This window comes from Amia ocellicauda, chromosome 14 (genome assembly GCF_036373705.1).
Source record: "Amia ocellicauda isolate fAmiCal2 chromosome 14, fAmiCal2.hap1, whole genome shotgun sequence".
NCBI classification, from domain to species: domain Eukaryota; kingdom Metazoa; phylum Chordata; class Actinopteri; order Amiiformes; family Amiidae; genus Amia; species Amia ocellicauda.
Window position 1 is genome coordinate 22,283,417 of NC_089863.1, and position 27,392 is coordinate 22,310,808.

A 27,392-nucleotide genomic window follows, 5' to 3' on the forward strand; every position below is an offset into this window, starting at 1 on the left:
ACAAAAATGTCCACTATAATTACACTATGGGAGGTACAGATCTACATGAAGTAACGCATGAGAAAGACCTAGGAGTCTATGTGGACTCCTCACTTTCTCCATCCAAGCAATGTGGGGAAGCAATAAAGAAGGCAAACAGAATGCTAGGGTATATTGTCAAAAGTGTAGAATTTAAAACAAGGGCAGTCATGTTAAGACTGTACAATGCGCTAGTTAGACCTCATCTGGAATACTGTGTACAGTTCTGGGCACCACACTTCAAAAAGGATATTGCTGCCTTAGAGGCAGTTCAGAGGAGAGCAACCAGACTTATTCCAGGTCTTCAAGGGAAAGTCCTACTCGGAGAGACTGAGAGAACTGAACCTTTTCACCCTGGTACAGAGGAGACTACCCGGGGACAGAAATGGAAATTGGGCTTCAAGGCATTCAAAACGGAAAACAGGAGACACTTCTTTACACAGAGAGTAGTCACAATCTGGAATAAACTACCCAGCGATGTGGTTGAAGCTGAAAGTTTGGGAACATTTAAAAATGGTCTGGAAAGGATCCTTGGATCACTTCGATATTAATGAACACCAAACGAGCACGATGGGTCGAATGGTCCCCTCTCGTTTGTTAACTCTCTTAAAAGTGTCTGAAGCAGCATGAAAGAGCACACTAGGCAGCTGAGAACAGACAGAGAGGGGAGTGTATATTGCATTGGCCGGGAATTGAACCCGGGTCTTGGAAGGCAGCTATGCTAACCACTATACCACCAACGCTCAGAAACTGCTTCCCCACAATATCTCACTGTGGTCGATCATGATTCCAGGATTGCAAAGTGGCAGGCAATTCGTTTTCCAAATTGCAATCGGTGAACATTTGGGAAGCCCTGCGATATCAGCAGTTTTCTGTTCCTGAGTGCGGAAGGAAAATGTCCATTAGCATCTTTCCAGATTGCACTTAATTCAGACCTTTCCGAAATGAAACAAAACCAAAGTTGAAACATAGAAGAGGATGGTTTCGATCCATCGACCTCTGGGTTATGGGCCCAGCACGCTTCTGCTGCGCCACTCTGTTCCTTGGGCACTCACCCACCTGTTAACGTCACAGCCACTCCTATATTGCATATTGCAAGCAATACAAGTTTGCAAAGCCCTGTGTTATTTCCACTTTCCTGTTCAAGACTGCACACCGAGCTTCTCCATGCGCTGGAGCAGCTTTCCAGGTTTCAGTGCCTTCACATTTCACCCTGTATGTGCTGTGGGAAGCATCATGTCAATTGTTTTGAACTAAGCGGATCGGGGCTCAGTCTGAGCTCAGATCCGAGCTTAAAAATGACCGTGCTTCTGAGCAGCTGGGACTCAAAGCCACACTCCCTGGCTTAGGAACCCAGTGTCTGATCCACTAGGACACGGGGGCTCAGCCAGACAGTATCGGAAAATGGAAATAAATAAATAAATTTATAAATAAAAAGATGCTGCACGTTACACAATAGACACCAGGTAAAGAAGTGAATAGTTACAGGAACTGTCACGTAGGCTCCTCAACTTGAAACGGGCACATACGAACTCCTGTGAAATAACACGAGATGGATAACTACCCCTTCTCTGCTGCAGCAGAATGTGACTACCTATTGCGCAGATTACAATCAAATCAAGAAAGAGAGCGGGCTTTGTCGGATGTGGCAGCCGGGAATCAAACCTGAGTCACAAGAATGGGAATCTTGTATGATACCACTACACCACTGGCGCTGCTGGGGAAGCTCTGGCTTGCGTCCTTGAAGCAAATTCATAGAAAGCGTCCCATGGGGCAAGATGATGTCTTAATGATTATCCTTATTAGTCTGTTGTCGATCTGCTTAATACGTACCTAGCCAATCACTACATCACAGGTGCAGAGACAATCAGTATGTAGGCGAACACGATTTCGTTAACGTGTGCCCATTTACAAGTTCAATGAATGTATACATAAATAAAGCAGATCTGGGTTTTCCTCTGAAGCATTAAGGACTGGTTTCATAAATGCGTCCATAAGTCCATAAACGCCACGAGTGCAACTCTATTGTAGCTGCTGTTACTGTACAATTCATCGTGATACGTGTGTGTTTTATTTCAGCTGTAACTCGCCCTGGTTAAGCACGTCTACGGTGTAATTTAAAAATATTACAGAAACTGTCGTTTGCAGTTACAAATCTGTAGTAAGAGTAATACGTTAAGGGAGTCAAGTTCAGCAATTTAAAATACAAATCTACTAGCACATATCTTGATAAAGATTACAATAATAAATATAATAATAATACATAGCAAATATTTATTTTAGTGTTGCACATGGAAAGTTTTCATACAGTAACTTCTGAATATAATGTTGTCTATAACCTTTTAGCTATTCGTAATATCTCTTAACAGAAACTTGTATTTTTTTAGCTGTCTCCAAATCATCTAAAGCATACAGAATAAGACAGCCACAAAAGTCCTTTCCACACCAGGCTCTATCGCTTGTAGTGTTGCTTTCTGTCTTCATTTTTAAAACGAAACACAAAACCAAACCCACAATCGCTCCGCTCCTCCCACAACAGGGGGTGGACTTCCGACACTGGCCTGGTTTTCCTGTGGCGCTTTATTAAAACAACAAAAGATAACAGTATGTCTCTGTCATTATCAACTGCTTGTGTTGGTGTAGCTTTGAAATTGTTTATTGAGGTCCCGCAACGTTTGGGGTGTAATGCAGAGTAATGTAAAAGTAAAGTAACTAATTACATTCTCCAGGAAGTAATAAGTAAAGTGTTTAGTTACTTTTGATATGAGTAACGAGTACAATGTAAGACATTACTTTTTGTGAGTAATGACCCCAACACTGCTCTTTTCCTTCTCTTTTGGCTTGTTTGTTTGTTGTTGAAGGAGATACAAAGTTTGAGAGTGTCTCATTTTATTTCTGAAATATAACTCCCAGAAAGTATGGTCTTTGTGTTCTTGAAATTGAATAACCTCAAAAGAAAGAAATGGTCCAATGAATTGCCGAGGAAAAGTCTAGCCGCTGTATTCTGGAATGAAGAAAAAAATGAAATGACAAGGGCAATCAAAGCAAGTAAGACAGTAGGCTGTGTGGCATATGCTAGCCAGAAATCGAACGCAACTCACAAGAACAGGAACCTTGTATGATACCACTACACCACTGGCGCTGCGGGGAAGCTCTAGATTCTGTCACCGAAGCAAATGCACAAGACATATAAAACGCGTCCCCTGGGGCACAATGGTCTTTTAATAATTATCTGTAATAATCTGCAGTCGAACTGCTTAATACGTACCTAGCTAATCACTACATCACAGGCGCATGGTTGTCATTCGGGGAAAATATGTGTTCACGAATGTTCATCGGAGTGGTTGTCATGCTAAGAGGTCAGTTGGAGTAGAGGGAGCTGGCCATGCCGTGCCTCGTTGGCGCAGTAGGTAGCGCGTCAGTCTCATAATCTGAAGGTGGTGAGTTCGACCCTCACACGGGGCAAGCACTCTTCCTTTATCTTTGAGTTCTACCACACTGATCTCCAGCTGCAGAAAAAAGGCGCACACCTGTGCAATAAAGTGGTTGCTTGTGCTGTCTGTAGAAATTCATGGCAAAATGCCAAATCCTGGGATGGAACAAGGGACCTTTAGATGTTCAGTCTATCGCTCCCCCAACTGAGCTATTTCGGCCATTGGTGAGATGACGTCGTGATCCCAAAAGTCAAAGTGAAGGAAGCCCTGGCAGAACACAGTCATTGAAAAGTTCATTGTTTTCCATGACGTCGGCAACGACTCAATTTGATCACTGCAACACAAGTCAGGATGGCCGAGTGGTGTAAGGTGCTGCGTGCAGGTCATCGTCTCCTGTAGAGGCTTGGCTTTGAATCCCACCTCTGACAAGGGTCCTTTTACCACTCAGGAGCACACACTTACCCGTGCTGGCGACAAGGACAACAAGAGTTGAGGACTGTGTTGAAAACGACATTACACAAAGAATTCAATGTTTAAAGAAATACATCAATACATAAATCAATGGACATGTATTTATTCATTGATTGATTGACTTCAACATGTCTTAATTTAGTCGCTGTACCCACAAAGCAACACTCAGCATAGTGGAGGCTATAGCTCGGCGTTATTGCGTGTACCTTACATGTATCACCCCTGGCACCTGGCGCTGATAACTCCCTACTTTTTGACCACAGTCTGTCTGTGACTTGAACCCGAGAAGTAAAAATGATGCACATGGGCGCTTGCAATCTCGTTGTTTCAATCACATATCACAGTGGATGCGTACACACGGTGTTTCTCGGAGATTGCTGGGACAGTAACGAATGTGTTCCTTGCTTTACATGTCATCTAGCGCACAGTAGCTTTTTCTCCTTCTTTTTGCCCATATCATCCACATATTGTGCCTTTGGGGAACGCCTCCGAAACAGATTTAGAATGCTCTGAGATTCAAGAAACGACAGTGCAACTCTTTTCCAGGGTTGTGGGTAACGCGTTACTAAGTCTGAGTTGTAGAACCATGTTGGAAATAAGTGGAGAAGTCGCGGAGATAAAGCAAATAGAACTTTAATGGAGCCGGCTCGGAAGCTCCACGTCAGAAATAATTCCTTCAGTGAGACTTAATGTTTACAAACATGTGTACAACTTTATAGGAAAAATGACGTAACATCTTATGGCCGTTCATCCAATCTGAAGATTTTATGATCTGTCCACCCGTGAAGAGGTGATGGATCCAAAGCAGATGTCCATCTTTGATGTGCACTAGGAAGATGCGATCGTCATTTACCTAGTGTCAATCGTTCTTTAACAAAAACAATTCCTGCCTATCTGGAGAAACGATTAAGTCATAAACAAATTCTCAGCAGACAGCTGTAGGCTATTTCGGCACTGTGTAATCTTTCATTACTGACAGGAGTTTCTAACAAATCGACCTTGTTGACCCTTTACTTGTCCTGCTAAATCGAATCTGCTCAGTCTGTATACAAAACTACTTCTAATGCTAGTATTAATATAAAACATTATATAATAATCACAACACACTTTCTTCAACTTCCTATACAGAGTCTTCATTCCCTGCTGTTTGGCAATAGAGCAAAGCGGAAAGAAGCCAAAGAAAAGTTATGTTTATCAGTTACAAGCAAGGGGTTAGGAAGATTTGACGCTGCGTTTTCAGCTCCTTCATCCCAACCCTTCCCCGTGGGGTGTATATGTGTGTACGGCGAGTGTAAGGGTGTCCCTGCTGTCGGGGAGAGCGATAAGTGTGTGTCCCTAAATGTGAATGTACAGAATGTCCTGTAGGCGTGAGTGAGTGACCTTTGTAATAGTATCTTTCCAATGCATCCTTTGGTTTTCCTTGAGTCATGAGGTTTATTGCCTTTGATACTAAATCCATTTGTCCTCAGTCACATGGAGCCTCCAGAACCAAGGGGATAGAATAAGATTTGTGTCAATGGGTGTGTGAGTTTTGCTCCTCCCGAGTGAGGGACGGTGTCGTTTAGTAGAAATTTAGAGAAAGTCTGCCAACGAGGGTGTTTTAATTGCAGCTGTAACCATAGTAGATACATTATGAGGTTTACAAAGTTGTTGAGATGCTCTTTGAACAGTGTATTTAAGACATAAAAAAGAAACATACAGACATAGCAGAATAGTAACTACCGATATCAATCCTTTTAATACAATCATACCCAGATTATCAAAGGTATCAGCAAGCCATCCCCAGAGGGTTTTTCCTCCGGAGGACTGGTGTATCTTTGTAGTTGCTTTCCTAATGTGCTCTATAAGATTATAAATGTGTTCAGAGTTATCTGGTATGTAAGTACAGCATTCCTGCCCTATAATGGCACATGTCCCTCCTTGTGCTGCTAGCAAGAAATCTAGAGCTAGCCTGTTCTGGAGGGCAACAGTTCGCATAGCCACTATTTCAGTTGTTAAATTGCTGAGAACTTCAGTTGTAGAAATACTTAATGTTTCTAATATACCAGCTACTAATCTGATTTCCTTTATTGCTCTTCCGACTCCATACATAGGAAATAGTATGGAAGCAAACCTGTCTCCTTCCCCTATCTCACCTTTAGGGTGAGTAAATTGTTCTATATCTGGAAGGTATTTATCTTCAGTGTGGCGCAAAGCTGGCACCACAAATCCTAAATAACAAGAACCTGTGAACTTACAAGGAAGTTCCCAATATGCCCGCATGCCGCATATCCAATAAGTCCCATTCCATGGAGCGTAAAATCGACAAGTCTGATACCTAAAGTCAAGACCATCGATAGCCACAGTGTGATTACAAGTACTATTACCTATCAATTGGGATTGCATGGTTTGGTTATAGTATGAAACACACACAGATCCTTTGTTACTGTGAGCCAAGTCAATATATGGCATTTTAAAATATCTTCTATTCTGATCCATCTTCGGTCTAAAGTACCATTCTCCTGTGATGCCTAAGGCATAATCATATGCATACCGTACATTAGAGGCAACTCTAAGTTGTGAATAATCAGAAAATACTGGAATTGGAATGGGGATCATTGGAACCCCTTTCTTAGTGTCGTGTGGAATGTGGGAACAAACCCAACATTTTGTTTTATTAAGGGCATTTGCATAGGTGCGTGTCATTTGGATAAATTTGTTATCTGTCCATGATTCAACTAAGGACAGGCAGATCAGTCCAAATACTCTAGTGTACACAGTCGTCGTCATGCTGGATTATCTCTTAGTACCTGTAGGGGGACAAAACCTTTACCAGTTAGGGGAATGTCTCTCAAAATTCAGGAAATCTGCAACTGTTGCTTTCCTAGGAATGAGAAAAGATAAAGGTTTAGTACACAGTTCTCCTGGATTATAATTTTTAACTTGTGAACAATGTTTCCATCTAGTACCCCCCTCCTGTCCGTCAATACAAACCGAAGTGTCTGTAGAAAGAAGGACATTATGTGGTCCTGTCCATTTGGGCCTGAGCCCTGGTCTGCTTGGAAATTTTTCACACATTACTTGTGAACCAACCTCAGGAAGTGTTGTTGGCATTTCCTCTTTGAGTTCCAAGTCTCTGAGGGACTGGAGATCACGTGCTTGTGATCTAAGTTTTTTTAAGTGTGTACATAGCTGTGCCACATACTGTTTAAGATGGTCTTTGAATGGAGCACTGGGATCAATGGGACCCCAGATGCCAGCAGGGAGTTGCATAGCTCTCCCTGTCATTAACTCATATGGAGAAAGCTGAGTACTCCGATTAGGTGATGCTCTAAGTTTATACAGCACAGCGGGGAGTGCTACTCTCCATCCCTTGCCTGTAGTTAACAGGGCTTTTGCCAAACTTTTCTTCAGTGTCCGGTTAGTGCTCTCCACTAAGCCTGAACTCTGAGGGTGATAAGGTATATGAAATCGTTGTTTTACCCCAGCAGTAAACATGCTTCCTTCATCACCTTACCGGTGAAATGAGTCCCTTGATCTGAGTCCATTTGACGGGGCACACCCCATCGAGGAATAACCTCAGTTGCTAGGACTCGTGCTGCAGTGGTGGCAGAGCAGTCCCTGCAGGGGAAAGCCTCAACCCATTTTGTGAAATGGTCAATTATTACCAAGCAATAGGATGTCCCATGACATTTTGTCAGGGGTCCTGTAAAGTCAATTTGAATATTTTCCCACGGACCTCGAGGCCGGGGCTGGTGTGATTTAGTGACTTTGATCGGTTTACCTGGGTTTACTTGTGCGCAAGGAATACACTGTTGACACCACTTCGCAGTGTCCCTGCCTATGCCAGGCCACCACCAGTGTTCACGCAATTGAGTTAACATGGCCTTGCGACCCGTGTGAGCTGGGCCATGGTACTGGTCCAGAAGCATTGACCTAATACACTGGGGTGCTAATACACATTGTAAGTTAGGACTTCGCCACAAACCGTCTGAGTGTACTGCACCTCCCTTAACCCACTCTTGTACTTCATTCTTCTCACAGTCTTTCTGTAGCTATGCGAGGTCAGAATTTTTTTTCTAGGATACTCGCAAGTTTACTAGAGCAGGGGAATCCTGATAACGTCACATGACTGCCTGTCTCTGCTGCCTTTCTCGCAGCTAGGTCTGCAAAGTGATTCCCACGGGTGCGCGGGCATCCATCATCAGAAAGACTCTGATGAGCTTTCACTTTAACTACTGCTACCTTTTCTGGAAGGTGTGCTGCCTCAGCTAGGGCTATAACATACTCATAATGTTTGATTACTTCTCCTGCTGTTGTTATAAACCCTCTACATTCCCAGGTTGCCATATAGTCGTGTACTACTCCAAATGCATAGCGACTGTCAGTGAAAATATTAACTTTAATGTCTTTCGCTATTTTTAATGACTCAGTCAACGCCACGAGTTCTGCCACTTGGGCTGAACAGTGTCCTGGCAGGGATCCAGATTTTACAACGGTGCTGTCATCCAATACCACCGCCCACCCAGTGTGGGGGATTCCATCTATTATTTTCCTGGATCCATCAACATATAGTTCCAAGTCAGGGTCTGTGAGGGGGTTTTCTAGGAAGCGACTGTGGTCCTCCTGGAGCACCAGCTCAGAGCATGTATGCTCTTCTCCCTCCCCTAACATCCCATCTGCTGGGTTTACTCGTGTGTCTTTTATTATTTGTATGGATTTATCTCTGGGGAGCAAAACGGCTTCCCATCCAGCTCGTCTACTATCGGAGACTGAACGCAATTTGCCGGTGTGTAATAATTCAACTAACGTGTGTCCTGTATGCAGAATCAACTGTGTGTTCATTACAATCGGCTCGCATGCCTGCACTGCCCAAGAGGCACAGTCTACTGCTGCCATAAAGCGATGCATGCCTGCTGCTACCGTAGGTTGCTTTGTGGAGTAATAGGCGACGGGACGTTGCCTATCCCCATGTTCCTGTGTCAGAACTGCTGTATAATAGATCCCATCTTGGGAATAGTAGAGGTGAAATGGTTTAGTATGATCTGGTAACCCGAGGGCGGGGGCATTGCTGAGAGCCTGTTTTATTACACGATAGGCTATTTCCTGTTCATGTCCCCAGTCTATGGGGTCCAAGGGAGCCGGGCTTCCTTTGATTAACGCCTGTATCGGACCTGTGGCTTGTGTGAAATTAGGGATGAAAGTGCGGCAATAATTAAGGAGCCCCATAACTTTACACACAGCCCTAACATTATGTGGTTTTGGCATATTTTGAATGGCTTCTTGCCTATTATGCGTTATAGATTTTTGTCCTTGTGAAATGTTGTGTCCGAGATATTGAACCTTAGTTAGGCCTATTTGTGCTTTCTTAGGGCTTGCTTTAAATCCTGCCTTTTGTAAGACACCGAGGACTGTAATTAATGCGCCTAAGTGTGCGGTCTCATCAGGAGACGCAATCAAAAGATCATCCACGTACTGGATGATTAAACTATCCCAGGGTGTCAGACCCATTGCTTCTAAAGTCTTGGCCATTGCCTGGTGAAAGAGTGTTGGGCTGTTGTGAAATCCCTGTGGCACTCTAGTCCATGTGTACTGTTTGTCGAATACAGTAAACGCACATTTATTTTGGGAATCAGAGTGGAGTGGCAGGCTCCAAAATCCATTGCTAATATCCAGGACCGTAAAAATAGAGTGTTCGGGTTTCAAATCGTTTAATATAGTGTTGGGATTGGCTACAATCGGGTGTAATCGGGGTGTAACTTTATTCAATTGTGTGTAATCAATTGTAAGTCGCCATGAGCCGTCTGGTTTTGCCACTGACCAGATTGGAGAATTAGTGGTTGAATGCGTTTCGCGTATTATTCCTTCATTTTGCAATGTTTGAATAATTGTCTGAACTGCCGTAAAAGCTTCTGGTTTAATAGGATACTGTTTATGTGCTTTGTGTACTGGACCTGGGATAACTATAGGTTCAATTTGTGCCAGACCACAATCTTGTTAATGTGTTGCCCAAACATCAGGAAATGCCTGACACACGTGTCCAAGTGGTGTGTCTGGCCATATATGAGATGTTGACGGTGTGAGTGAGATACTAGCGCAATTTGTTGCGTATCTTTGTGTATCCTTTTTTTCCCGTGTATATTGGTCCATATTATGCGATTATTATTAGCATCCATTAGTGCGCCGGCTTCTCTAAGGATATCTATGCCAAATATTGTCCCCTCTGGGTTTTTACAAACCCAAAAAGACACTGGAATTAGGAGATCGCCTATTTCTAGAAGATGAGGTATGCTGAGTGTGGCTGTGATACATGCGCCGCCTACACCTGAGATCTGTAGTCTGCGTTTAGTCAGTGGGAGGGGGAGATCGGTTATCGAGACAGAGGCACCTGTATCCACCAACATTGAACACTGCCGACCCCCTAACAGTGCGGTTATGTGCCGACCTCGGGTGCCGAGGCGACCTATTTCCTATTTAGTTTCTCTGTCAGATCTCAGATGATCTGCAGAAGCTCCGCGTTTCCTCTGGGCTGCCTGGGTTTGTCTTGGTCTGATTCCAGGGCGCTTCGTGTTCGCCTGGAGCGCCTGCTTTCCAGCACTTGTCTCCCGTGTGCCCTGTCCTCCCACAGAAAGTGCACTTAGGGCGGGTTGATTTAGACCGACAGTCTTTAGCGACATGTCCTATTTTTCCGCAATTGTAACATTTACCTCCGTTTTGAGTAATGGCAGATATAGCTGCCACAGCATTTATTTTAGCTTTTGACTGCTTGTTTTCTACCTCTGAAGCCCATTGTACAATTGTACAGTCACACCCATATTGAGGATGTCTTGGTGTGCTTTACAAAACCCTTCTTTTAGTAATTTTAAAAAGATCGCATTATCACGTTCGGTGTCTGGCATTCCGGAGTGTTCTCTAAAAGTAGTGTACTTTCGTTCCGCATAATCGTAGCAAGTCTCTCCTGGCTTCTGTACGACGCCACAGACTATACCCCAATTTCCCTGTCCTGCTCCGAGAACTGTCTTTACAGCCGTGATGAAGTTAGTGATCCTTAGATTATTATTATCATTTCCAGCTGTTATCCAGGTACCATCCTGCTGGGCGGCTTTTAACCCGTCCCAGATTGGCCTTGGACATTTAGTTTTAATTATTATATGTACGTCTCTAGCGTGCATTTGGTGTACATCTAACATCTCATAAAAATTTTCCCAGAAATCCAGATTCCCATGATTGGGTTTAAGTTTTGGAAGGTCGCTTAAAATTGTGTGTTTCTCTCCGGGTGTGAAGGGGCGATGCACCGACGTTGTTAATGCATAAAATTGTCCGTCTACATCGCGGTGTTTCCTTAGTGCGCGTCTCTATAGGTGCTAATTTTACTTTCTCTGACTTGAATGAACTCAAATCTGGGTAAAGTTTAGACTCTGTTCTATTATCAGTGGGGTTGTCTGAATGTTTATATGGTGGAGGGGCAGAAGTTTTTCTCTCTCTTTTCCTTATTCCACCATTCTCTATGCTGTTTGGGAACCCAGTTAGGATCCCATCCTGCCTTTTCCATCTTAAGTTGAAGTTTCTTAAACTTCTCTTGTAGGTATTCACATATAGACACATCTTGTAATGCCATAATGCCAACCCTATCTTTGCCAATGATGGGGCTATATCGTTGGACTTTACAGTACCTCCAGTTCCGTCTGGTTATTGACTGCCACTAACTCTGGCCCTGGCGTACAATGATTTCCTTGCTTAACTTGGGGCTCAGCAGGCCTCGTAATCGTACCTTTCGGTTCCTTTGGTATCTCTCCCTGCAGATCTGTCTTACCTGGAGTTCACCCTACTGTGAACCTCCGCTGTACAGTCAACCTTTCTATTTGTTTTACCTCTACCTCTCCACAGGTTCTCTATAAATTACAATCTGATAGCCAAACACAATCCCGAGATCAAATCTAAATATACAGGGTGGTAATTTTTAAAGGTACTCACCCTTGCTTTGGTCCCGGGAGTGGAGGCAAGTTCAGATCCTCATTCGTGACGCCAAGTTGTAGAACCGTGTGGGAAATAAGAGGAGAAGTCGCAGAGATAAAGCAAATAGAACTTTAATGGAGCCGACTCGGAAGCTCCACGTCAGAAATAATTCCTTCAGTGAGACTTAATGTTTACAAACATGAGTACAACTTTATAGGAAAAATGACGTAACATCTTATGGCCGTTCATCCAATCAGAAGAAACAGGTCCGGGTCCGTTTTACGATCTGTCCTCCCATGAAGAGGTGATGGATCCAAAGCAGATGTCCGTCTTTGATGTGCACTAGGAAGATGCGATCCCACGGTCATCATTTACCTAGTGTCAATCGTTCTTTAACAGAAACAATTCCTGCCTATCTGGAGAAACGATTAAGTCATAAACAAATTCTCAGCAGACAGCTGTAGGCTATTTCGGCACTGTGTAATCTTTCATTACTGACAGGAGTTTCTAACAAATCGACCTTGTTGACCCTTTACTTGTCCTGCTAAATCGAATGTGCTCAGTCTGTATACAAAACTACTTCTAATGCTAGTATTAATATAAAACATTATATAATAATCACAAAACACTTTCTTCAACTTCCTATACAGAGTCTTCAGAGAGTTAGTTGAAAATGCATGGGTATATTTTAAGAATATACTACTCAAGGCTCAGGAGCAATTTGTACCAAAACTTAGCAAATTGAGGAACAAAAAACACTGGCCAAAATGGTTTAATAGAGGTATGCAAACAAAAATAAAGAGGAAGAAAATGTTGTATAGCGCATATAAAAGGGATGGTGATGAAACAAAATACATAGAATATGTTGAGCTGCAAAGAGATCTTAAGAAAGGGATCAGGAAAGCAAAGATGGAATTAGAAAGAAACATAGTTCTTGGAGCTCTAACCAATGCAAAGAGCTTTTTTCAATATCACAACAGCAAGCGGTTAATAAAAGAGGAGGTGAAACAGATAAAGCGCAAAAACGGAGGTATCTTGGAAATTGAACAAGATGAGCAAATATTCTAAATGAGTATTTCACAGAGGTTTTTACAAAAGAAAAAACAGATGACATGCCACAGGTTGACAATCAGTCCAGTCAAACCCTAAGAGAGATCAGGATAAATGAGGAGGAGGTACTAAAGGGACTAGCAGAATTAAAAACAAACAAATCACCTGGGCCAGATGGGATATTTCCAACAGTACTTCAAGAAAATAGGTGGCTCAGCAGATACAATCTTGGCAGCACAGGCTATTCAGAGGAACTTAGATAATATTTAGTTGTGGGCTGACACCTGGCAAATGAAATTCAATGTGGACAAGTGCAAGGTAATACATGCAGGTAACAAAAATGTCCACTATAATTACACTATGGGAGGTACAGATCTACATGAAGTAACGCATGAGAAAGACCTAGGAGTCTATGTGGACTCCTCACTTTCTCCATCCAAGCAATGTGGGGAAGCAATAAAGAAGGCAAACAGAATGCTAGGGTATATTGTCAAAAGTGTAGAATTTAAAACAAGGGCAGTAATGTTAAGACTGTACAATGCGCTAGTTAGACCTCATCTGGAATACTGTGTACAGTTCTGGGCACCACACTTCAAAAAGGATATTGCTGCCTTAGAGGCAGTTCAGAGGAGAGCAAGGGAAAGTCCTACTCGGAGAGACTGAGGGAACTGAACCTTTTCACCCTGGAACAGAGGAGACTACCCGGGGACACAAATGGAAATTGGGCTTCAAGGCATTCAAAACGGAAAACAGGAGACACTTCTTTACACAGAGAGTAGTCACAATCTGGAATAAACTACCCAGCGATGTGGTTGAAGCTGAAAGTTTGGGAACATTTAAAAATGGTCTGGAATGGATCCTTGGATCACTTCGATATTAATGAACACCAAACGAGCACGATGGGTCGAATGGTCCCCTCTCATTTGTAAACTCTCTTATGTTCTTAAAAGGGTCTGAAGCAGCATGAAAGAGCACACTAGGCAGCTGTGAGCAGACAGAGAGGGGAGTGTATTTTGTGTTGGCCGAGAATCGAACCCGGGTCAACTGCTTGGAAGGCAGCTATGCTAACCACTATACCACCAACACCTAGAAACTAGTTCATCACCATATCTCACTGTGGTTGAACATGATTCCAGGATTGCAAAGTGGCAGGCAATTCGTTTTCCAAATTGCAATCGGTGAACATTTGGGAAGCCCTGCGTTATCTGCAGTTTCCTGTTCCTGAGTGCGGAAGGAAAATGTCCATTAGCATCTTTCCAGATTGCACTTTATTCAGACCTTTCCGAAATGAAACAAAACCAAAGTTGAAACACACCAGAGGATGGTTTCAATCCATCGACCTCTGGGTTATGGGCCCAGCACGCTTCCGCTGTGCCACTCTGCTCCTTGGCCACTCAGCCACCTGTTAACGTCACAGCCACTCCTATATTGCATATTGCAAGCAATACAAGTTTGCAAAGCCCTGCGTTATTTCCACTTTCCTGTTCAAGACTGCACACCGAGCTTCTCCATGCGCTGGGGCAGCTTTCCAGGTTTCAGTGCCTTCACATTTCACCCTGTATGTGCTGTGGGAAGCATCATGTCAATTGTTTTGTACTAAGCGGATCGGGGCTCAGTCTGAGCTCAGATCCGAGCTTAAAAATGACCGTGCTTCTGAGCAGCTGGGACTCAAAGCCACACTCCCTGGCTTAGGAACCCAGTGTCTGATCCACTAGGACACGGGGGCTCAGCCAGACAGTATCGGAAAATGGAAATAAATAAATTAATTAATAAATAAAAAGATGCTGCGCGTTACACAATAGACACCAGGTAAAGAAGTGAATAGTTACAGGATCTGTCACGTAAGCTCCTCAACTTGAAACGGGCATGTACGAACTCCTGTGAAATAACACGAGATGGATAACTCCCCCTTCTCTGCTGCAGCAGAATGTGACTACCTATTGCGCAGATTATTGCGTCAATTGATTCGAAAAGAGGGCTGGCATTTGTCACCAATGTGTCTCGTTTTATTTCTGAAATATAACTCCCAGAAAATATTGTCTGTGTTTTTGAAATTGAATAACCTCAAAAGAAAGAAATGATCCAGTCAATTGCTAAAGAAGAGTCTTGCCGCTGCATTCTGGAATGAAGAAAAGAATGAAATGACAAGTACAATCAAATCAAGAAAGAGAGCGGGCTTTGTCGGATGTGCCAGCCGGGAATCGAACCCGAGTCACAAGAATGGGAATCTTGTATGATACCACTACACCACTGGCGCTGCTGGGGAAGCTCTGGCTTGCGTCCTTGAAGCAAATTCATAGAAAGCGTCCCATGGGGCAAGATGATGTCTTAATGATTATCCTTATTAGTCTGTTGTCGATCTGCTTAATACGTACCTAGCCAATCACTACATCACAGGTGCAGAGACAATCAGTATGAAGGCGAACACGATTTCGTTAACGTGTGCCCATTTACAAGTTCAATGAATGTATACATAAATAAAGCAGATCTGGGTTTTCCTCTGAAACATTAAGGACTGGTTTCATAAATGCGTCCATAAGTCCATAAACGCCACGAGTGCAACGTGCAACTCTATTGTAGCTGCTGTTACTGTACGATTCATCGTGATACGTGTGTGTTTTATTTCAGCTGTAACTCGCCCTGGTTAAGCACGTCTACGGTGTAATTTAAAAATATTACAGAAATTGTCGTTTGCAGTTACAAATCTGTAGTAAGAGTAATACGTTAAGGGAGTCAAGTTCAGCAATTTAAAATACAAATCTACTAGCACATATCTTGATAAAGATTACAATAATAACAATAATAATAATACATAGCAAATATTTATTTTAGTGTTGCACATGGAAAGTTTTCTTACAGTAACTTCTGAATATAATGTTGTCTATACCCTTTTAGCTATTCGTAATATCTCTTAACAGAAACTTGTATATTTTTAGCTGTCTCCAATCATCTAAAGCAGAAGTATTTACAAGTTGCCACAGAGAGAGACCGGAGAGTACAGGTGAGAGGTAGCCATCTTGTTGTTTGACTAGTTTCAGAATAGTCTTAGCATTGCTCATTTTGTTTTAAGTTTGCCTTAAATTGACATTAGCATTGTCTGTAGTTTGCCTAAATTGAAGCCAATTCAGTTCAGCTGCTGAGTTGGTGAAAGTAAACAGGTTGTAGAAGGGAGTTTCTGTCTAGGACTAGCAGGAATTATGTTGTAGGAGGAGCCAGGTGGGGCCAATTAGGTGTGAATTGGGGGTAGGTAGACAAAAGCTACTTAAAGCAGCTGTTGAGAAAGAGCTGTGCTGTTTTTCGCTGACAAAAGTTAGGCAGTTGACTAGCAGCAGGAACCAAGAGAAGTACAAACAAACAAACAAACAAACAAACAAAAAGTAACATTTAGAAGCATGTGGCCACTACAGTGTCAGGTTTGCAGAATGATTGCCTTCCTGGATGAACTCATCCAAGAAGGCTTCATATGAGAACGTTGTCGGCAGGTTGAAATCCTAGAGATCAATTGATCTTGAGGCTCAGCTTGTCGATCTGCGCTGTATTAGGGATATAGAAGAATTGGTCAATCAGCCCATGAGAGAGATGGTGTGCACGCCAAAACCTAGGAGAGTTGAGACCTTAGAGCAGGACAGCGTAGAGAACTGCTGGGTTACAGTAGGTCGTAACCGCAGAAAAGGGCGTGCACACCCCGTAGAGACACCCCAAGAGCTTGAATTGCCCAACAGGTTCCAACTGCTGGACACCGAGTTGGACAGTGACAGCTCAGAGGGTGATGGGGGGCAGTTGAGCACCAGAGCACCATGGTGCCCAATCCCCCCCCAGACGAAGGAGGTAGTTATAGTAGGAGACTCAATTCTTAGAGGTGTAGATCACACAGTGTGTTCTAGTGACATGGAGACCCGCATTGGTATCTTGCCTGCCTGGTGCTCAGGTTGCAGATCTCCCTAAACTAGTAGACGGGCTACTGGCCAAAGCCGGGGGGAATCCACCGGTCATGGTCAGGGAGACAGGCAGAGATTAGAAAGTTTAACACGTGGTTGAAAGCTTGGTGTAGGGAAGAGGGGTTTAGGTTTATGGAGCATTGGTCTTTCTTCTGGGATAGATGGGACCTGTACAAACCGGACGGTCTACATCTAAACAGAAGGGGGGCTAATGCATTGGAAGAGCGTATGTGCAGTGAAATTGAGAATCATTTAAACTAGGAACCAGGGGGGCAGGGAGCTTTGACAATGGGAGATGTTCCACTAAGGAAAGGAAACCAAGGGAAACTGCCAGTAGGAAAGTCCTGAAATGTTTGTACTTCAATGCCAGGAGTATAAGGAACAAGATGTTAGACTTGGAAGCCACAGTGCTGGTGTGTGACTATGATGTTGTAGGAGTGACAGAAACATGTCTTACAGAAAATGATGGGGATGAATACAAGTTGGAAGGATACACACAGTTTAGGTGAGACAGGCAAAATCGAAGAGGGGGTGGGGTAGCATTATATGTGAAAAATGACATTGAGGCAGAAGAACTTGTATTAGATCCCAGTAATGGAACAGAATCTTTGTGGGTGAAACGTTTGAACAAGAGATCTGGAGGATTAGCGGTAGGAGTGTGTTACAGGCCACCAAACTCAGATTTTCAGAAAGATGCTGCATTGTACAGTGTAATCAGGACTGCATGTAGCAAGGATGTGGCTGTTATAATGGGGGATTTCAATTTCCCAAACTAAGACTGGGAAAGCCCAGTGGGGACTACAGAAGCAGAAATGGAAATGGTTGAGATGGTAAATGACTGCTTTCTAACTCAATTTGTCAGGGAACCAACCAGAGAGAGCGCATGTATTGACTTGATCTTTTCAAATGACCAAGATAGAGTCAGGGGGACAGTAGTTAGAGAACCAATGGCAAATTGTGATCACAATATGGTTATCTTTGAGGCATTCTTTCAAAAAACAAGGTCCAAGTCTAAAACAATGGTCTACAATTTTAGAAAAGCAAATCTTGAAGATATGAGACTGCACTTAGAAGAGGTAGACTGGAGCACACTGGATACAGAGTTAGTTGAAAATGCATGGGTATATTTTAAGAATATACTAATCGAGGCTCAGGTCCAATTTGTACCAAAACTTAGCAAATTGAGGAACAAAAAACATTGGCCAAAATGGTTTAATAGAGGTATGCAAAAAATATAAAGAGAAAGACAATGTTGTATAGTGCATACAAAAGGGATGGTGACGAAACAAAATACATAGAATATGTTGAGCTGCAAAGAGATCTTTAGAAAGGGATCAGGAAAGCAAAGAGGGAATTAGAAAGAAACATAGCTCTTGGAGCTCAAACCAATGCAAAACTGAGCCAGGAAATTGCAGACCAATCAGTCTGACCTGCATCACCTGTAAAATGTTGGAAAAAATGATTAGACAGAAAATAGAGGCGCATCTCAATGAAAACCATATTCTCGGAGCTAGTCAACATGGGTTTAGACGAGGCAGATCATGTCTTACTAATTTATTAGAATGTTTAGAACATGCAACTGCAGCTGTAGATCACGTGAAAGCATATGATATGATATACTTAGATTTCCAAAAAGCTTTTGATAAGGTTCCACACCAAAGACTGATCCTCAAATTGGAAGCTGTAGGCATTCAGGGTAATGTAAGTAGATGGATTATGAACTGGTTGATGTCTAGGAAACAGAGGGTGTCGATTAGAGGAGTCACTTCTAACTGGAATGAGGTTGTTAGTGGAGTTCCACAGGGATCAGTACTAGGGCCTTTGCTTTTTCTAATCTATATTAATGATCTGGACTCTGGGATAGTTAGCAAACTTGTCAAATTTGCAGATGATACTAAAATAGGTGGCTCAGCAGATACAATCTTGGCAGCACAGGCTATTCAGAGGGACTTAGATAATATTCAGTTGTGGGCTGACACCTGGCAAATGAAATTCAATGTGGACAAGTGCAAGGTAATACATGCAGGTAACAAAAATGTCCACTATAATTACACTATGGGAGGTACAGATCTAGATGAAGTAACGCATGAGAAAGACCTAGGAGTCTATGTGGACTCCTCATTTTCTCCATCCAAGCAATGTGGGGAAGCAATAAAAAAGGCAAACAGAATGCTAGGGTATATTGTCAAAAGTGTAGAATTTAAAACAAGGGCAGTAATGTTAAGACTGTACAATGCGCTAGTTAGACCTCATCTGGAATACTGTGTACAGTTCTGGGCACCACACTTCAAGAAGGATATTGCTGCCTTAGAGGCAGTTCAGAGGAGAGCAACCAGACTTATTCCAGGTCTGAAGGGAAAGTCCTACTCGGAGAGACTGAGGGAACTGAACCTTTTCACCCTGGAACAGAGGAGACTACGTGGGGACTTGATCCAAGTCTTCAAAATCATGAAAGGCATCGACCACATCAAACCAGAGGAGCTTTTCCAGATCAGCAGGGACACACGCACCCGGGGACACAAATGGAAATTGGGCTTCAAGGCATTCAAAACGGAAAACAGGAGACACTTCTTTACACAGAGAGTAGTCACAATCTGGAATAAACTACCCAGCGATGTTGTTTAAGCTGAAAGTTTGGGAACATTTAAAAATGGTCTGGAAAGGATCCTTGGATCACTTCGATATTATTGAACACCAAACGAGCATGAAGAGTCGAATGGTCCCCTCTCGTTTGTAAACTTTCATATGTTCTTAAAAGTGTCTGAAGCAGCATGAAAGAGCACACTAAGCAGCTGAGAACAGACAGAGAGGGGAGTGAATATTGCGCTGGCCGGGAATTGAACCCGGGTCAACTGCTTGGAAGGCAGCTATGCTAACCACTATACCACCAACACTTGAACAAGAAAAGTCTAGCCGCTGTATTCTGGAATGAATAAAGAAATGAAATGACAAGGGCAATCAAAGCAAGTAAGCCAGTAGGCTGTGTGGCATACGCTAGCCAGAAATCGAACGCAACTCACAAGAACAGGAACCTTGTATGATACCACTACACCACTGGCGCTGCGGGGAAGCTCTAGATTCTGTCACCGAAGCAAATGCACAAGACATATAAAACGCGTCCTCTGGGGCACAATGGTCTTTTAATAATTATCTGTAATAATCTGCAGTCGAACTGCTTAATACGTACCTAGCTAATCACTACATCACAGGCGCATGGTTGTCATTCGGGGAAAATATGTGTTCACGAATGTTCATCGGAGTGGTTGTCATGCTAAGAGGTCAGTTGGAGTAGAGGTAGCTGGCCATGCCGTGCCTCGTTGGCGCAGTAGGTAGCGCGTCAGTCTCATAATCTGAGGGTGGTGAGTTCGACCCTCACACGGGGCAAGCACTCTTCCTTTATCTTTGAGTTTTACCACACTGATCTCCAGCTGCAGAAAAAAGGCGCACACCTGTGCAATAAAGTGGTTGCTTGCGCTGTCTGAAGAAATTCATGGCAAAATGCCAAATCCTGGGATGGAACAAGGGACCTTTAGATGTTCAGTCTATCGCTCCCCCAACTGAGCTATTTCGGCCATTGGTGAGATGACGTCGTGATCCCAAAAGTCAAAGTGAAGGAAGCCCTGGCAGAACACAGTCATTGAAAAGTTCATTGTTTTCCATGACGTCGGCAACGACTCAATTTGATCACTGCAACACAAGTCAGGATGGCCGAGTGGTGTAAGGTGCTGCGTGCAGATCATCATCTCCTGTAGAGGCTTGGCTTTGAATCCCACCTCTGACAAGGGTCCTTTTACCACTCAGGAGCACACACTTACCCGTGCTGGCGACAAGGACAACAAGAGTTGAGGACTGTGTTGAAAACGACATTACACAAAGAATTCAATGTTGAAAGAAATACATCAATACATAAATCAATGGACATGTATTTATTCATTGATTGATTGACTTCAACATGTCTTAATTTAGTCGCTGTACCCACAAAGCAACACTCAGCATAGTGGAGGCTACAGCTCGGCGTTATTGCGTGTACCTTACATGTATCACCCCTGGCACCTGGCCCTGATAACTCCCTACTTTTTGACCACAGTCTGTCTGTGACTTGAACCCGAGAAGTAAAAATGATGCACATGGGCGCTTGCAATCTCGTTGTTTCAATCACATATCACAGTGGATGCGTACACACGGTGTTTCTCGGAGATTGCTGGGACAGTAACGAATGTGTTCCTTGCTTTACATGTCATCTAGCGCACAGTAGCTTTTTCTCCTTCTTTTTGCCCATATCATCCACATATTGTGCCTTTGGGGAACGCCTCCGAAACAGATTTAGAATGCTCTGAGATTCAAGAAACGACAGTGCAACTCTTTTCCAGGGTTGTGGGTAACGCGTTACTAAGTAACGCATTACAGTAATGTTATTACTTTTGGTAGTAACGAGTAACGTAAAGTGGTATGGTTCCAAAAGGAGTAATAATATTACAGTTACTGATTCCTTTTTTTTGTTCTCGTTACTGCATTACACATTGTAACGATATGGTCTTAATAAGGACGATAAGGACGTCTATGTCGTACATTAAAAATATTAGAAAAACTGTCGTTTGCAGTTACAAATCTGTAGTAAGAGTAATAAGTTAAAGGAGTCAAGTTGAGACATTTAAGATGCAGATCTACTAGCACATATCTTGATGATGATTACAATAATAACAATAATAAAAATAAATAGCAAAGATGTATTTTAGTGTTGCACGTTTTCTTATGGTAACGTAATGCTTGTCTGAGTATAATGTTGTCTATACACGTTTAGCTACTGCTAATATCTCTTAACAGAAACGTGTATTTATTATGCTGTCTCCAATCATCTAAAGCACAAAGAATAAAACAGCCACAAAAGTCCTTTCCACACCAGGCTCTATCGCTCGTAGTGTTGCTTTCTGTCTTCATTTTTAAAACGAAACACAAAACCAAACCCACAATCGCTCCGCTCCTCCCACAACAGGGGGTGGACTTCCGACACTGGCCTGGTTTTCCTGTGGCGCTTTATTAAAACAACAAAAGATAACAGTATGTCTCTGTCATTATCAACTGCTTGTGTTGGTGTAGCTTTGAAATTGTTTATTGAGGTCCCACAACGTTTGGGGTGTAATGCAGACTAATGAAAAAGTAAAGTAACTAATTACATTCTCCAGGAAGTAAAAAGTAAAGTGTTTAGTTACTTTTGATATGAGTAACGAGTACAATGTAAGACATTACTTTTTGTGAGTAACGACCCCAACACTGCTCTTTTCCTTCTCTTTTGGCTTGTTTGTTTGTTGTTGAAGGAGATACAAAGTTTGAGAGTGTCTCGTTTTATTTCTGAAATATAACTCCCAGAAAGTATGGTCTTTGTGTTCTTGAAATTGAATAACCTCAAAAGAAAGAAATGGTCCAATGAATTGCCGAAGAAAAGTCTAGCCGCTGTATTCTGGAATGAAGAAAAAAATGAAATGACAAGGGCAATCAAAGCAAGTAAGAAAGTAGGCTGTGTGGCATACGCTAGCCAGAAATCGAACGCAACTCACAAGAACAGGAACCTTGTATGATACCACTACACCACTGGCGCTGCGGGGAAGCTCTAGATTCTGTCACCGAAGCAAATGCACAAGACATATAAAACGCGTCCCCTGGGGCACAATGGTCTTTTAATAATTATCTGTAATAATCTGCAGTCGAACTACTTAATACGTACCTAGCTAATCACTACATCACAGGCGCATGGTTGTCATTCGGGGAAAATATGTGTTCACGAATGTTCATCGGAGTGGTTGTCATGCTAAGAGGTCAGTTGGAGTAGAGGGAGCTGCCCATGCCGTGCCTCGTTGGCGCAGTAGGTAGCGCGTCAGTCTCATAATCTGAAGGTGGTGAGTTCGACCCTCACACGGGGCAAGCACTCTTCCTTTATCTTTGAGTTCTACCACACTGATCTCCAGCTGCAGAAAAAAGGCGCACACCTGTGCAATAAAGTGGTTGCTTGCGCTGTCTGAAGAAATTCATGGCAAAATGCCAAATCCTGGGATGGAACAAGGGACCTTTAGATGTTCAGTCTATCGCTCACCCAACTGAGCTACTTCGGCCATTGGTGAGATGACGTCGTGATCCCAAAAGTCAAAGTGAAGGAAGCCCTGGCAGAACACAGTCATTGAAAAGTTCATTGTTTTCCATGACGTCGGCAACGACTCAATTTGATCACTGCAACACAAGTCAGGATGGCCGAGTGGTGTAAGGTGCTGTGTGCAGGTCATCGTCTCCTGTAGAGGCTTGGCTTTGAATCCCACCTCTGACAAGGGTCCTTTTACCACTCAGGAGCACACACTTACCCGTGCTGGCGACAAGGACAACAAGAGTTTAGGACTGTGTTGAAAACGACATTACACAAAGAATTCAATGTTGAAAGAAATACATCAATACATAAATCAATGGACATGTATTTATTCATTGATTGATTGACTTCAACATGTCTTAATTTAGTCGCTGTACCCACAAAGCAACACTCAGCATAGTTGAGGCTATAGCTCGGCGTTATTGCGTGTACCTTACATGTATCACCCCTGGCACCTGGCCCTGATAACTCCCTACTTTTTGACCACAGTCTGTCTGTGACTTGAACCCGAGAAGTAAAAATGATGCACATGGGTGCTTGCAATCTCGTTGTTTCAATCACATATCACAGTGGATGCGTACACACGGTGTTTCTCGGAGATTGCTGGGACAGTAACGAATGTGTTCCTTGCTTTACATGTCATCTAGCGCACAGTAGCTTTTTCTCCTTCTTTTTGCCCATATCATCCACATATTGTGCCTTTGGGGAACGCCTCCGAAACAGATTTAGAATGCTCTGAGATTCAAGAAACGACAGTGCAACTCTTTTCCAGCGTTGTGGGTAACGCGTTACTAAGTCTGAGTTGTAGAACCACGTGGGAAATTAGTGGAGAAGTCGCGGAGATAAAGCAAATAGAACTTTAATGGAGCCGGCTCGGAAGCTCCACGTCAGAAATAATTCCTTCAGTGAGACTTAATGTTTACAAACATGAGTACAACTTTATAGGAAAAATGACGTAACATCTTATGGCCGTTCATCCAATCAGAAGATACAGGTCCGGGTCCGTTTTACGATCTGTCCTCCCGTGAAGAGGTGATGGATCCAAAGCAGATGTCCGTCTTTGATGTGCACTAGGAAGATGCGATCCCACGGTCGTCATTTACCTAGTGTCAATCGTTCTTTAACAGAAACAATTCCTGCCTATCTGGAGAAACGATTAAGTCATAAACAAATTCTCAGGAGACAGCTCTAGGCTATTTCGGCACTGTGTAATCTTTCATTACTGACAGGAGTTTCTAACAAATCGACCTTGTTGACCCTTTACTTGTCCTGCTAAATCGAATGTGCTCAGTCTGTATACAAAACTACTTCTAATGCTAGTATTAATATAAAACATTATATAATAATCACAAAACACTTTCTTCAACTTCCAAAAAGAGTCTTCAGAGAGTTAGTTGAAAATGCATGGGTATATTTTAAGAATATACTACACGAGGCTCAGGAACAATTTGTACCAAAACTTAGCAAATTGAGGAACAAAAAACATTGGCCAAAATGGTTTAATAGAGGTATGCAAAAAATATAAAGAGGAAGACAATGTTGTATAGCACATACAAAAGGGATGGTGACGAAACAAAATACATAGAATATGTTGAGCTGCAAAGAGATCTTAAGAAAGGGATCAGGAAAGCAAAGAGGGAATTAGAAAGAAAAATAGCTCTTGGAGCTCAAACCAATGCAAAGAGCTTTTTTCAATATCACAACAGCAAGCGGTTAATAAAGGAGGAGGTGAAACAGATAAACGGCAAAAACGGAGGTATCTTGGAAAACGAACAAGATGTGGCACATATTATAAATGAGTATTTCACAGAGGTTTTTACAAAAGAAAAAACAGATGACATGCCACAGGTTGACAATCAGTCCAGTCAATCCCTAAGAGAGATCAGGATAAATGAGGAGGAGGTACTAAAGGGACTAGCAGAATTAAAAACAAACAAATCACCTGGGCCAGATGGGATATTTTCAACAGTACTTCAAGAAAATAGGTGGCTCAGCAGATACAATCTTGGCAGCACAGGCTATTCAGAGGAACTTAGATAATATTCAGTTGTGGGCTGACACCTGGCAAATGCAATTCAATGTGGACAAGTGCAAGGTAATACATGCAGGTAACAAAAATGTCCAGTATAATTACACTATGGGAGGTACAGATCTACATGAAGTAACGCATGAGAAAGACTTAGGAGTCTATGTGGACTCCTCACTTTCTCCATCCAAGCAATGTGGGGAAGCAATAAAGAAGGCAAACAGAATGCTAGGGTATATTGTCAAAAGTGTAGAATTTAAAACAAGGGCAGTCATGTTAAGACTGTACAATGCGCTGGAATACTGTGTACAGTTCTGGGCACCACACTTCAAAAAGGATATTGCTGCCTTAGAGGCAGTTCAGAGGAGAGCAACCAGACTTATTCCAGGTCTTCAAGGGAAAGTCCTACTCGGAGAGACTGAGAGAACTGAACCTTTTCACCCTGGTACAGAGGAGACTACCCGGGGACAGAAATGGAAATTGGGCTTCAAGGCATTCAAAACGGAATACAGGAGACACTTCTTTACACAGAGAGTAGTCACAATCTGGAATAAACTACCCAGCGATGTGGTTGAAGCTGAAAGTTTGGGAACATTTAAAAATGGTCTGGAAAGGATCCTTGGATCACTTCGATATTAATGAACACCAAACGAGCACGATGGGTCGAATGGTCCCCTCTCGTTTGTTAACTCTCTTATGTTCTTAAAAGTATCTGAAGCAGCATGAAAGAGCACACTAGGCAGCTGAGAACAGACAGAGAGGGGAGTGTATATTGCGTTGGCTGGGAATCGAACCCGGGTCAACTGCTTGGAAGGCAGCTATGCTAACCACTATACCACCAACGCTTAGAAACTGCTTCCCCACAATATCTCACTGTGGTCGAACATGATTCCAGGATTGCAAAGTGGCAGGCAATTTGTTTTCCAAATTGCAATCGGTGAACGTTTGGGAAGCCCTGCGATATCAGCAGTTTCCTGTTCCTGAGTGCGGAAGGAAAATGTCCATTAGCATCTTTCCAGATTGCACTTTATTCAGACCTTTCCGAAATGAAACAAAACCAAAGTTGAAACATAGACGAGGATGGTTTCGATCCATCGACCTCTGGGTTATAGGCCCAAAACGCTTCTGCTGCGCCACTCTGCTCCTTGGGCACTCACCCACCTGTTAACGTCACAGCCATTCCTATATTGCATATTGCAAGCAATACTAGTTTGCAAAGCCCTGCGTTATTTCCACTTTCCTGTTCAAGACTGCACACCGAGCTTCTCCATGCGCTGGAGCAGCTTTCCAGGTTTCAGTGCCTTCACATTTCACCCTGTATGTGCTGTGGGAAGCATCATGTCAATTGTTTTGAACTAAGCGGATCGGGGCTCAGTTTGAGCTCAGATCCGAGCTTAAAAATGACCGTGCTTCTGAGCAGCTGGGACTCAAAGCGACACTCCCTGGCTTAGGAACCCAGTGTCTGATCCACTAGGACACGGGGGCTCAGCCAGACAGTATCGGAAAATGGAAATAAATAAATAAATTAATATATAAAAAGATGCTGGGCGTTACACAATAGACACCAGGTAAAGAAGTGAATAGTTACAGGAACTGTCACGTAAGCTCCTCAACTTGAACCGGGCACATACGAACTCCTGTGAAATAACACGAGATGGATAACTACCCCTTCTCTGCTGCAGCAGAATGCGACTACCTATTGCGCAGATTACAATCAAATCAAGAAAGAGAGCAGGCTTTGTCGGATGCGCCAGCCGGGAATCGAACCCGAGTCACAAGAATGGGAATCTTGTATGATACCACTACACCACTGGCGCTGCTGAGGAAGCTCTGGCTTGCGTCCTTGAAGCAAATTCATAGAAAGCGTCCCATGGGGCAAGATGATGTCTTAATGATTATCCTTATTAGTCTGTTATCGATCTGCTTAATACGTACCTAGCCAATCACTACATCACAGGTGCAGAGACAATCAGTATGAAGGCGAACACGATTTCGTTAACGTGTGCCCATTTACAAGTTCAATGAATGTATACAAAAATAGAGCAGATCTGGGTTTTCCTCTGAAACATTAAGGACTGGTTTCATAAATGCGTCCATAAGTCCATAAACGCCACGAGTGCAACTCTATTGTAGCTGCTGTTACTGTACAATTCATCGTGATACGTGTGTGTTTTATTTCAGCTGTAACTCGCCCTGGTTAAGCACGTCTACGGTGTAATTTAAAAATATTACAGAAATTGTCGTTTGCAGTTACAAATCTGTAGTAAGAGTAATACGTTAAGGGAGTCAAGTTCAGCAATTTAAAATACAAATCTACTAGCACATATCTTGATAAAGATTACAATAATAAATATAATAATAATACATAGCAAATATTTATTTTAGTG

At 42.8% G+C, this 27,392-nt stretch overlaps 8 non-coding genes across 8 annotated transcripts; 3 read left to right on the plus strand and 5 right to left on the minus strand.

The window, feature by feature from the left end:
* Window positions 1-3,410: 3,410 nt before the first annotated feature.
* trnam-cau (transfer RNA methionine (anticodon CAU)) lies at window positions 3,411-3,483 on the plus strand. The gene has a single exon. It is a non-coding gene; the product is annotated as a tRNA-Met (tRNA).
* Window positions 3,484-13,922: 10,439 nt separating this feature from the next.
* trnag-ucc (transfer RNA glycine (anticodon UCC)) lies at window positions 13,923-13,994 on the minus strand. Its single transcript has one exon. It is a non-coding gene; the product is annotated as a tRNA-Gly (tRNA).
* A 1,100-nt stretch (window positions 13,995-15,094) lies between these two features.
* trnag-ccc (transfer RNA glycine (anticodon CCC)) lies at window positions 15,095-15,165 on the minus strand. The gene has a single exon. It is a non-coding gene; the product is annotated as a tRNA-Gly (tRNA).
* A 4,503-nt stretch (window positions 15,166-19,668) lies between these two features.
* trnag-ucc (transfer RNA glycine (anticodon UCC)) lies at window positions 19,669-19,740 on the minus strand. The gene has a single exon. It is a non-coding gene; the product is annotated as a tRNA-Gly (tRNA).
* Window positions 19,741-20,157: 417 nt separating this feature from the next.
* Window positions 20,158-20,230, plus strand: trnam-cau (transfer RNA methionine (anticodon CAU)). Its single transcript has one exon. It is a non-coding gene; the product is annotated as a tRNA-Met (tRNA).
* Window positions 20,231-22,692: 2,462 nt separating this feature from the next.
* Window positions 22,693-22,765, plus strand: trnam-cau (transfer RNA methionine (anticodon CAU)). The gene has a single exon. It is a non-coding gene; the product is annotated as a tRNA-Met (tRNA).
* Window positions 22,766-25,778: 3,013 nt separating this feature from the next.
* trnag-ucc (transfer RNA glycine (anticodon UCC)) lies at window positions 25,779-25,850 on the minus strand. The gene has a single exon. It is a non-coding gene; the product is annotated as a tRNA-Gly (tRNA).
* Window positions 25,851-26,751: 901 nt separating this feature from the next.
* On the minus strand, window positions 26,752-26,822 carry trnag-ccc (transfer RNA glycine (anticodon CCC)). Its single transcript has one exon. It is a non-coding gene; the product is annotated as a tRNA-Gly (tRNA).
* Between the last annotated feature and the right edge of the window lie 570 nt (window positions 26,823-27,392).